The sequence below is a fragment of the Lissotriton helveticus genome, chromosome 8 (genome assembly GCF_964261635.1).
Source record: "Lissotriton helveticus chromosome 8, aLisHel1.1, whole genome shotgun sequence".
Taxonomy (NCBI): domain Eukaryota; kingdom Metazoa; phylum Chordata; class Amphibia; order Caudata; family Salamandridae; genus Lissotriton; species Lissotriton helveticus.
Window position 1 is genome coordinate 814,237,404 of NC_136069.1, and position 12,109 is coordinate 814,249,512.

Here is a 12,109-nt window from a genome sequence, read left to right on the forward strand (position 1 = left end):
AAGCTCCTCCAGGCATTCCCCTTGTTGCAAATGCTCAAAATGGGAAGTCGAGGAATTTTCCAGCCCTAGGGGATCATCAACTTGACTGTTCAAATTGCACATATGAATATTAAGATCGCCCATAATTACAATAGAATAAAACGTGGTTTGCTTCAATCTATATTATTCTAAAAAACATTTCAATTGACGTAGATGTTGATTTAAAAACCAGCTCTCTCCAGAGTTATACAAATTAACAAATACATTGTTAGATAGATTAGGGGGTGTCACTTCAAATGCAAGACAGTTAAGGGACCTCCTGTAAGTGCCCATCATTTTTAGTGAAAATAACATTAGAAGGCCCCCCTTAGCTCTGCCCGCAGGAGAGAGACTTGCTGGGATGCTAAATGATTTAAACGAATCCATCCAGAAATTTCCTTCCTTGTCCCAAGTCTCCTGTAGACTAATGATATCATAGTTTTTCAAAAAGCCAAGCCACCTAGAGTCATCTCTTTTACTTCTAAGTCACACAATGTTCCAGCTAAGGATCTTATAGTTAAGAGCTTCGTTTAAAACTAATTCCTGTCCATTTTGAGTTTCCCTGGAAAAGCTCTGTTGGCATTGGGTAGCTCCAGTCAATCATTCTCATCTAAATTCGTTAACGGGAGAAATCAATTTTCTAAAAATAAACTATTACCTTCTTCATTCCCCTCAGTAATCCGTAATGAGGGTTATTGGGCAATTGATGGTCTCTGGCTATACCTGTCAGGGCTGTGCTTCTCCCTAGAACTACGTAGGAGGGAGTTGCCACCCTGGTTAGACCCTAGAGGCTCACAAGAGAATCTACGAGTTGACTGTACCCTGTTGAAGGTGGATGAAAAAAACAGGGGCAAAGCCCTGTTACCCCCCTTCCCCTCCTTCCAGCCATCCCCAAACAACTGGCCAGCTATATCTACCTTGTTGAAGTTAATAACGACACAATCGCCATCCACCTGCTTAGGGCTATAACCAACCCACCCCACTCGTCTATCCATTATTATATGGGATGAAATCTTAGGACTGCCATTGCAATATTGATCACACCAAAATGTGGTTTTCTGTAGCAGAACCGCGGTGGATTCATGAAGGTGCTCTCTAAGTGGGGGAACCCCTGTAAGAATAGCTACCAGGGGAGTGGCTTCTGGGGGAAGATTACGTCTACAGCTATTTGTCTCACTATTGACTTCTTGATTGCCTTGACCAACAGTTTTGGCCAGTGTCTTATGGATGGGAAAGGGCTTGGGGGTCTCTCTGGTTGATGGCAGGTGCTACCCCCTACCTGCCTCCCCAGGGAGACAGATGGTTTAATTGAAGAAACGGCTCTTGCCCTGTCCATTACTTGTATTTGGCTAACGGAGCCCGCCGCTCTATTATTAGTATCAAACTGTGTTTGCACCTCGGGTGTTGTAGTTATATTCGGGACATCACAGGAAGGCCCCTCCCCTATGTGGGCTTCAAAGCACTCAAGTTTCCTCAGGATACCCTCAACACAAGTATTTAATGAGACAGTAATGTCTTTAGTAATGTCTTTAACAATGTTCTTGAGTATAGACTCCAGCCGCGAGCTAAGAAGCTCCTCCGCCAATTTCCGGACCGCCATTTGTGTGTTTGAGTCCATAATTTCAGTCTGAGTGAGGGTGCCATCAGTAGTTACTTGTTTAGGTTTACTTGACCTTATTTTTACCCTCTTTTTACCTGTGTTACTCGGCTGAACCCTTTCTAATGATGCAACCACGGGGAGCGTAACTACCTTAGTCACTCCTTCTGCACCCCTTTCCAATATCTCAGCATGTCTGGACCCATCCCCCCCTGTGACCAGCTTAATTATCAACACATTTGGCTCCAATGGAACAGGGTTACTAGGCCCATTATTAGTTGCGCTTAACCTCCCACGAGGTCAGGGCTCAGCCCCAGTTCAGCCTCTGCATGTTCAATTTCCTTGTTCAGGGCTCCCACAGCTGAAGTTAAATAAGATATAATTGAGGTAGAGTTCCCTGGCATTTTAGCTTCAGCATCCCCCTGATCCCTACTGCAAGGTTGTTTTGGCTTACCCATAACTGCTGTCAGGGTCCCCGGGGTTAGGGGGTAGCCCAGCCCAGCCTCCTCTGGGCTATGACGGGCTTTGACGGGCCCGCCCTTGGCCTGGGCCTATTCCGGGCACGCCTGCACGCGTCCCCCACTGTGGGAGGCCGGCCAACTTCTTATCGCGCCTCCTGGCGCTCCAAATGACGTCGTCAGCAGGCGTCTGCCCATGCCTGCTGGGAGATGTAGTACAGAGGTGCCGTTTTCCTCATGGCAGGATGTTAGTGCAGGAAAGCCGTTCCCCTCACAGCTGCTGTGGAGAGGAGGAAGAAGGCTGTTCCCCTCACGGCAAAGCCCGCTGCCAGATAAACGCGTCCCATGCTGCGGGAGGCCGGTGGACTTCTTATCGCTCCTCCTAGTGCTTCAGATTAAGTCATCAGCAAGCATCTGCCCACGCCTGCTGGGAGATGTAGTGCCCAGGTGCCGTTTCCCTCATGGCGGGATGTTTGTGCAGGAAAGCTGTTCCCCTCACGGGAACTGCTCATTGGGCAATGCAAAATAAAAATAAAATGATAACAAGAAGTTATTATCATTTTCTTTTTCTTTGCAGGACTCCGATTCCAGCCAGTTTGCGCAGGGCAGTGCAGAGCTTGCAGCTATCAGAGGGAGCAGGATTGGTCTTCACTCCCTCCCTAAGTGCGCAGGAGGGCTTGGCCGGGCCTCTGGGGCTGTCCCAACAGTCATGTGCACTTGGCATGTTCTTCACTGGGCTATGTTGTACAGTCCAGTGGAGTACATTCCCAGCCTCCTGATGCTGCTCCTGCAGCGTCATGATTAGCTGGGAGAGTCCGGGAGGTTGGGTGCTTCCAATGCTCTGCGAGGACTGAAGAGAGACGTGCGGCGGTGGGAAAGAAGGTAAGTTATTTTTTTTTTTTATATCATGCCTCCCACCTCCTGCCCCCTGCCTCACCACCCCCATACAGAAGCAGCCACCACTGCCCAAAAGCGCTTAAACTGGCCCTGTGTGTGACAGAGTATTCTGTTCATAAAACTGTAAATAAGGCCTTAAATCATCCGCCAAACTCTAAATAAGGTTTCAAATAATTTGCTGTTTGAACAAGGTAAGTAGCCTTCAGTGAACTTAGACTATAAGGTTGATGAAGCGCGCTGTAGGGTTTGTTTAGTCATGATCCAGAAAACAGCAGGAAATGTTGAAACCACTCCTCATTAATGTTTTTACATTTTCATCACTTGTTTTGGTAGGAATTAGGGGGCATATTATCAAGGACCAGTGTTAAAATTATCACCGTTTTATCGGCAGGAAACTGCCGATAAAACGGCGATAAAGGGCTTGATAATACGCCCTTGTTAATTCCAATGCCGGTGGATGAGTAGTTCAGCCTCATTGGATGGTGGCATACAAGAAAACGTAGGAATGGCCTGTATGTCACTGAATTACATCCAATTGGGGAGCATCCCCTGCTCACCCTTCACTTCCCTCTGTGGCCTCTACTGCAGTGGGATGGGTTTGGTGCATTGCACCCAGAGCTTGTGACTCTGAGGATAAGGAGGGAGGGAACCTGCAAAGGCCCTTCGGCTAGTCAGTCAAATTTATCAGCATGATATAAGCATGAGTTATGGGTAAATAATGTGCTTTTTTGAAGAAAAAGACAAACAGAAGCGTGGGCGATTTTGTTATGTTTGCAGCTGTATATGCTTTGCTTTAACCGTGAGAGGGGCCTCTTTTTGTCCTTTTTCCTTCTCAGTTAAAACAGAGTTTGTCTGCACCATGCATGGCTCTTTTCTTTTCCTGTCTCTAATAAATCATAGTCAACCAATGAGCCACCGATTCCTGTCATGTGATGTCATCACCGTGAATTGTTTGAAAATACTTTACTTGACTAACATAAACCTCTTGGCGAGATCTCGGTGTGTGTATATCCACCATCGCGAAGGTCTAAGACTCGAATTCCGTCAAGTGCTGACTCAACCTATCTTCATTCCGATTTTCATAAAATGAGAAGTATTGCTTTTTGGTAATAAGAATTAGATATAGAATAAGAAAGAATGATAATTCGATAAAGCAGCTAATGCCAATACTCTATGTGATACGTGCTACATACAGCGAAAAGTTCTTTTTTTTCTTCATTTCGCCATTACTAAAAACATAAAAATAATAACAGGTCGGGCTTATAATATAATGTATATAGAAAAGGCAGGATTTTTACAATGTTGTGAAAATATGACAAGTAACCCTCATACTTTTAGCGGACACTGCAAGTTCCGCGACAATAATATGTTTTTTTTCCTCCGACTGCAGACGGGGCACCTGTTTCTTGTTATGCCCCCACCGTACATAGACACCGTTATCCTCATTAATCACACTATGTGCCTTCTTATCTTTTGAATCTAGATGTGCTGAGCATCTTATCTTCCGTGCCTGGATGGATTTTAAATCACATTTTTCATTTCCTCTCCAAGCACTTCATGAAATCTTGGAAGAATGTGTTCACTGGATTTCAGGCATACGCGTTTTTTCCGCGCTTATTCAGTTTTACTCAGTTCACTTTTAAGGTGACAGGATGATTTATTTACTGTCTTTAACAACGTTCCTCTTCACTGGACAAATGATGAATATCAATATCTATCAGCTAACCTAGCATCAAAACCATGCAAAGCCTCCCATTTGCAAACTAGGCTTCTTTTTCGAAAATGATGCATTGGAGTGTTTCTTTGTTGCAAGGTAAGGGAGTGTATGCATTGACATTTCAAAACAATGAAACACGACTATTCAGCATAGAAAACGATGTGCGTTTTATACACACACGCACACAACCCCCCCCCCCCCCACACACACTTACACTTACACACACACTCCAGGGGCGGCACTAGGCTCATGGTGGCCTTGGGCATGGAGCGTAGGTAGGGGGTCCCGGAAGAGGGGATCTGGGCGGATCGGAGCACGGAGGCCAGTGAAAAGGGGGGTCAGGGTGTTTGGAAGTGGAACAGAGGCCGCCAAATCCCTGCCAGGGGCCGCCACGCAAATATGTATCCATCCTCAGAGGATTATTATATTAAGGATATATATTGGCATGGTGGCCCCTGGGGTTTGGTGGCCCTGTGCAGGTGCACAGCTTGCACATGCCTAAGGCCGCCCCTGAATGTCAGAATTGTTTATTTCCATTTGGTGGTGTATGAATGCTTGCAACAGTATGGTGATTTTTTCTAGCCTTGCATGAATAAAAGCATATCACTCCTCTTTATGTATTTTTCTAATACATTTATATTTGCATTGATCCAGCGCTCTGACTGAAAAACTGTCTCAATAATGCTACCTATCCCCTCAATACTCACCATTAATCATGAAACACATATAAAGGCCAATAACACCAATGAGACAATTTTTGAGCGACTGAATCATGGGGTCTGATTAATCAAAACTACTCACATACTATTTACAAAATTATTTACAACTGCAGTTTATCTATTTTCACCATGGTTTTAAACATTTATCTTTTTAATCAGGCCACTAAAGGCGATTGGATCAACTGATGGAAACTAGACCATGAATAAACAAGACCAGCTTGTCTTTTCAAATCTAATTTTATTAACTTCATTTTTCATAAGAATAAAGGCATTTACGTTTTAAAATCTTTATTTTATAAGCAAATAAGAAGGCAGCATTTTAATGAGGAAATGTTTTAATAACTGACATCCTCAAAGCAAGCTCAGAAATATGAAATATTAGCAGAATAACAGTTTCCATTCCCTATACCTATTTCCCTGTCTATTTCTCACTTCACCTAGAAAGGAAAAATCATTTAAAGTCTGCTGTCCTTACGTGCGCCAAAAGTCCAACAGCATGTCACGTCATTCAGGAATCGGAAAGCAAGAAGGTTTTTTTCCTGCTCATGGTGTCAGGTTTTATACCTTTCTTTCTATCTAAACTTTCTACATTTTACATTCTTTTGGACAGATCCGAGCTTTTTATTGGCTGTCCTGTGTCAGTCCATTATTAGGTCATCTCCGATTCTTGACCATGTCCAGGCTTCACATAAGCCCTATTGTCTTTCACTTCCACGACATTCGGCTTCCTCAAGAAAGTTACTTTTTCCTCGAGTTTTGAACATTTCACTTACTAGCCTTGGCATACACTTTAAGTTCCTGTCCTTGAGCCTTTTCTTTATGAGCACGTTCAGCACTACCAAATAACTGCTTTTTCAATTAACGATGACAATGCAGTAAAAATCTTCACAGCTACGCATGTGCAAAGGCCCCACTCTGGACAAGTTTCAGCGCCTGCAGCTCTGTCAGCCATGTTTTCTGGACCATCTTTAGGCCTCACTTTGGAAACTATTATTAAACAAACACAAGACATCAATTAATTAAAGAATTGAGACCCATTCTGTTACCCTCCCCCTTTACTAAATAATCCTGTTAATTATGTTACCTAGCAAAAGCACAGTCAAGCAGCATTATATTTACTTCTCCTTTAGGAACTTCACGAACTCCTTGAGCTTTTGTCACAGAAAAGACATAACATAAGCACACAAAATAAGCACATGCCATTAGTTAAACAGCCGCATTTAATACTGACAAAGACAATAGACAAGGTTAGTTTATTATTTTTTCTTGCGTTTGCAACATAAAGCACATTAGTTTATCCCGCGTATATAAATGAATGTATTTCTTAAACTTAGTTGATTAGAATTTCACCACATGCTTATTAATTCAATTATTATTATGGGAGATTAACTTCACAAGTTTGAACAAAATCTTGTTCTGCACCTTGCTTCATCAGCATCTTCTTTCCTAGCCCTCATTTTTGACTATCTTACAGGTTGTATATAATGCAGGTTGTATATAATAAGTATCAATTCAAGGGCCCTTATTCTACTCAATTCACAACTGTTCTATCACGACATTGATAAGCAATCTGCATCTACTTCTGTTGTGTATTGGTTATCATGTTTACCTGACGTGTGAAAGCCCCATGTTTGACAGTGCACGTTAACAAAGAAACCAATGATTTTTTATTAAAAGTTGTCATGTGTTTTTGTTACCTTGCACCAGCCACAAAGTGCCAGATATGACTTCATTTGCAGTCACTTGAAAAGTAGGGATTCTCAAATAAATGGTAAGAGGTTGAAACAAATCCAAAGTAATGCATGGCATGTCTATGTGTATGTGTCTGCATGTATCCATATATATAAAGATAGATAGATAGATGGATAGATATATAGATAGATAGATGGATATATAGATAGATAGATATGAATAGATAGATAGATAGATAGATAGATAGATAGATAGATAGATAGATAGATAGATAGATAGATAGATAGATAGAGAGAGTGCGTTAATATAAACAGAGACTTTATTTTCCATCAAGCTGTCTCTTCTTTCCTTTAGGAGCAGAATGTTCTGATCATCAGCGCTCCATAATCTAGTGCTCGGTTGGCAAGCATCACATATTGTGATGTGTTAGCTAAGAGTTCCATGTCCTTCAGACTCATATATTCCTCTGTAGTTGTACCTTGGTGATTCAACAAAACGTGGCATCATAATCAGCATTCTACTGCCACTGACTGGACAGAGAAACCGTTTACAATTTCTCTGAAAATGAAAAAAAGCATACTTAGGCAGAGCTTTGTGGACAGGAAGGACATTAGAGCAAGTGAGGAATAAGCACTGCTGTTGTTAATTTACATAGGCAGAACAGAGACTGCTGGGAAAAGCCTGAAATTAAAGGCACAGAAAATGCCTGCATCTGGAGAGAACACTAAGAAGGGTTGAAAGTTTTTCCTCTGACCCTGGCCACTCTTACAAGGAATCCTATGATAGTCAGCAGGACCCACCCTAAAAAGGAAGGGACAGCCATTTGGACCCTTTCCACCTTTTCTATATCTCGCCTGATCGAACCTGATCGAGCGCTGATTGAGCGGATAAGCACATGTACTTCTCATTTTGGGAAGGTATTGCTTAGCTTGCTATCAGCAGCTCAGTTATGTTATGATTTTAGAGGCAATGCAAGGAATGCTGTAGCCCTGCATTCGGCAGTTTTTATTGCTTCTTGCATTCAAGAGATAGATAATTAGCCAGAATCTGTGGCCCAGCTATTCACCTTGGCATTCCGATTTGCACAAAGGGAATAAGTATTTGAGAGAAAATGCAAAATGTGTTTCTTATGTTGTTATGAACAGCTTTTAATTCTTTCTCTTTAGGCTCTAGCCAATGCAGAAATATATAAATAACTGCTGACTTCCTGTAAGACGTGTCCAATGCTGAGACAAAATAAAAGGGGACACTTACAAATGATAGTGCTATCGTTTGAGAAAGGGTAAGTTGACACTGAATTTCATGTGTATTCGCAGACCAAGCATGAAAAAGTCCCCAGCATGATCTTCATTGCGGGCTTAGAGCTGGTATTACCTTTTCAGAGGTGAGGGTCTTTCGATGGCTCGTTGGTCTAGGGGTATGATTCTCGTTTTGGGTGCGAGAGGTCCCGGGTTCAAATCCCGGACGAGCCCTTTCATTGGTGCTCTTTTGAAGTATGCATTTCAAAGCCAATACCAATTTTCTCTTTGCAGTAGTGGATGAATATTTGCTAGAGTCTCATGCTTTTAACCTTGCCCTGCCTGAGCAAATAGGAAACATTTCTCTTTAATCATTTTGCAAAAATTCTGAACTTGCAAGGCATATACAAGCGTTCAGATAGGGCTGTCGGGCAGGTTGCATGAAAGAAATCTAAAACCACAGGCCCTTGGAATAGTCTGTTTTGAGCAGTTCATCACAGAAGAATCAACTGTAGGTATCTGTTTCTGTAGTATAGTGGTTATCACGTTCGCCTCACACGCGAAAGGTCCCTGGTTTGAAACCGTGCAGAAACATTTGTTATATTGTCTTGGCTGCAATGTTGAGAGTTGCCGATTTGCCATGAAATTGTCCAGGCCCTGAAGATGGTTTCATGCAGACTCGTTCCAAGAAAGTGAATTCTCTTAAAAACACTGAAGTAATTGGCATGTGGATGTATCTGTTGATTCACAGACCTCGCTTTCAAAAGAGCCCTGCATTTGGTTCATTGCTCACCTAGAACAAGCATTAAGATTGACAATTTTTGGCACCAACAGGCATCTTTTTTTAGTGGAGTGTTTCTGGGCTCAATTCCTAGATGATCCTTCTCAAGGTGATGATACAAATGCATCATCACCTTTACGTTTAATGTCAGCAGGATCGGCTCTAGGCTCATGGTGGCCCTGGGCATGGAGCGTAGGTAGGGGGCCCCGGAAGAGGGGGTCTGGGCAGGGCGGAGCACGGAGGCCAGTGAAGAGGGGGGTCAGGGTGTTTGGAAGTAGAACAAAGCCGGAGGCTGCCAAATCCCTGCCAGGGGCCGCCACGCAAATATGTATCCATCCTCAGAGGATTATTATATTAAGGATATATATTGGCGTGGTGGCCCCTGGGGTTTGGTGGCCCTGTGCAGGTGCACAGCTTGCACATGCCTAAGGCCGCCCCTGCATACTCTGTCTCACACCCACACACATGTATGAGCAAAATAAAGAGTCTAAGTGGATTATTACGATGTTGATCGGAATTGCCTCTGACCGACACTGTCTCTGGACTGACCCACCTCCCGTCAGCCTTTCCGACCCCGTGATTACAAAGCGACCAAACACTGTTTGGTTGCATACTCAACTTTTCTCTATGGGAGCTTTTGTCACGGCCGTAAGTCGGCTGTAATACAAGCTCCTATAGGGAAATGGGTGTGTGTGTAAAACCCTGCACCATGTGACAGGCACCTCATGGTGCCTGCCACACGGTGCAGGGTTTTACAGGGGGGTACCCTAGGTACCCCCTCGACCACCAACTGTAGACTGCAGAGGCAAGCGGGCCCTGCTAGGGGCCCCAAAGTCACTTTCCGACAGCCTTTCCATGACGGAAACACCGTCATGGAAAGGCTGTGGGAAAGCTACGGTGTAATCCTAACAGCGGAAACGCCGTCCAGGAGGGATTACGGTGTGGTTCTGACCGGCTGTAAGACTCAGAGAGTTGGTCGGAAACTGAGTCGGAATGACCGTCTGGTTTACGTTCCGACCGCCGACATCGTAATTGGGCGGTTGGTCTGCAAACTGGCCATTTTGGTTGGAAAGACTTCAACTGCGGTCGGAAACTTCCGGCTAGCGGTCAGAGGCTTTCCGACCGACATCGTAATCGTCCTCTAAATGTATTATTTTGTTTGTGCGGTATCTGCTATGTGACTAGCACAAGGCCAGATGCTTTAATCCAGGACAGCACATAGAAGCTGTTCCGAAGAATTCTAATAAATTCTATATTATCAGTATTCATGAGGAGCAATTCTTTTTGGGATCCCTTACAATCAGCTGTAGTTACAGAGATGGAGGCCTGTAAGGGACAACAGAGCTCCATTTTTGCAGTCCAATTTGCAAAGTTCCGGTATTGTAATCCCTGTCCACAAAGTACTGGTTATTGCAAAACCTATCTCTCAAAAGAGCAGGGTTAACAGTGAAAAAGGGCACATTGAAAAACTGACTCAGGGCGAACATGCAGTAGTTATTGGGACTACTATCTGCTTCCTCTGATGACCAAAGCTGCAATTAGCACATTGGAAGCTGTCCCTCATGGACAGCTTCCACTCTGTGAATGGGTGCCAATTAAAAATGGTATGCAATCACACACCTTTGAACATTTCCTGCAAATTCCAAACAAGCAAAGAATTCCTCTTTTTAGGATTCTATATGAATTACAGTGTTGACGTGAGTAGCAAAAATAATTTTGGCTTGCAAAATTATTTTGATGCTAATGCATTGAATTTCCGTTTTTCACCCTCATAACTACTGCCACTTTGTGCAGTACAGGTTTTGCGAGGGATTGAATACTGTATTGTAGATGTTGATTGTCAATTACATGGTTGTCATTCATTGTATCTTATACAATAAGAGTGAAGCTAGAGTTATATCTGGAAAAGTGCACGAGAGCTACCCATTTACAATATTGTCTTACATATACTTTCCTGTAAATCTGATCATATTGGAACCACAGGGAAAAAGGTATCTTGAGACAGCGTTCACCACATGACCTATAAGTACACAAAAACTGGTTTTCGTGCTGCCACTAATTTAGACTACTCTCAACAAGACCTTCCACTCCCACACCCCAAAATTCAAAAAAATATATCTTGAATCCTACTGCCCACCACTACCACCTTTACCAGCACCTTACATTGCTCCAAATACTTTAAAACATTCCTACTACACCCAGTGTCTGCCGCTTGAGCCTTCCAACCCTCTCAGCCACAGCTTGCTCTCAGGAAAGAAGAAAGTCATCTTTGTACTAACAGTGGGTCCGATTCACAATAATAAACTGAGATAAGGTGACCAGATGTCCCTGTTTTCCCCAGATGGTCCCGGCTTTTCATGATGTGTCCTGGTGTCCCGACACTTAACTCCAAACTAAATAAATGACCCATTTTTTGGATTGTGGCTGGGATGAGCACAGAAATGTCCCAGTTTTTGAGTTGTGGCTGAGTTGAGCAAACGCACTGATGTTAAAAAGATGTGCACATGCTCACTTCTCTAGTTACGGTGTGACGTCACTCCAGACGTGGTTGTTGTGGGAAGGCAAGTCCTTTAACCCCTTCCATGCTGATGACGAGCTCAGCTCGTCATCCGCGTTACCTGCCGTGTGCTGATGACGAGCTGAGCTCGTCATGAATCGCGGTAATTTTAAAAACGCCGCGTACAGCGGGAAAAGCGGCCGCACGCATGCGGTTAAAGAGATACATTTTCTCTTGGGATTTCCCTTCTCTTTCTACAACGCAGCAAGAATGTCATTATGCCAGCCATCGAGGCAACAGTGTGTCCGAACCACCAGCATGACCCTGCTCTGCTCAATGAGGTCAGAGGTCACTGTCTGCAGCAAGATCCAGCTAGCCACCAGTGGAAATGGTAGTCCTTCTTCTATGTCTATGACCTGTCTCGGTATTCTGTTTTGAGAATCTGATCACCCTAAACTGAGATAAAAGTCTAACATTATGACTTTTGGTATTCAC

At 43.5% G+C, this 12,109-nt stretch overlaps 2 non-coding genes across 2 annotated transcripts; both read left to right on the forward strand.

The window, feature by feature from the left end:
- The first annotated feature begins 8,498 nt into the window (after positions 1–8,498).
- TRNAP-UGG (transfer RNA proline (anticodon UGG)) lies at positions 8,499–8,570 on the forward strand. The gene has a single exon. It is a non-coding gene; the product is annotated as a tRNA-Pro (tRNA).
- A 287-nt stretch (positions 8,571–8,857) lies between these two features.
- TRNAV-CAC (transfer RNA valine (anticodon CAC)) lies at positions 8,858–8,930 on the forward strand. The gene has a single exon. It is a non-coding gene; the product is annotated as a tRNA-Val (tRNA).
- Positions 8,931–12,109: the final 3,179 nt, after the last annotated feature.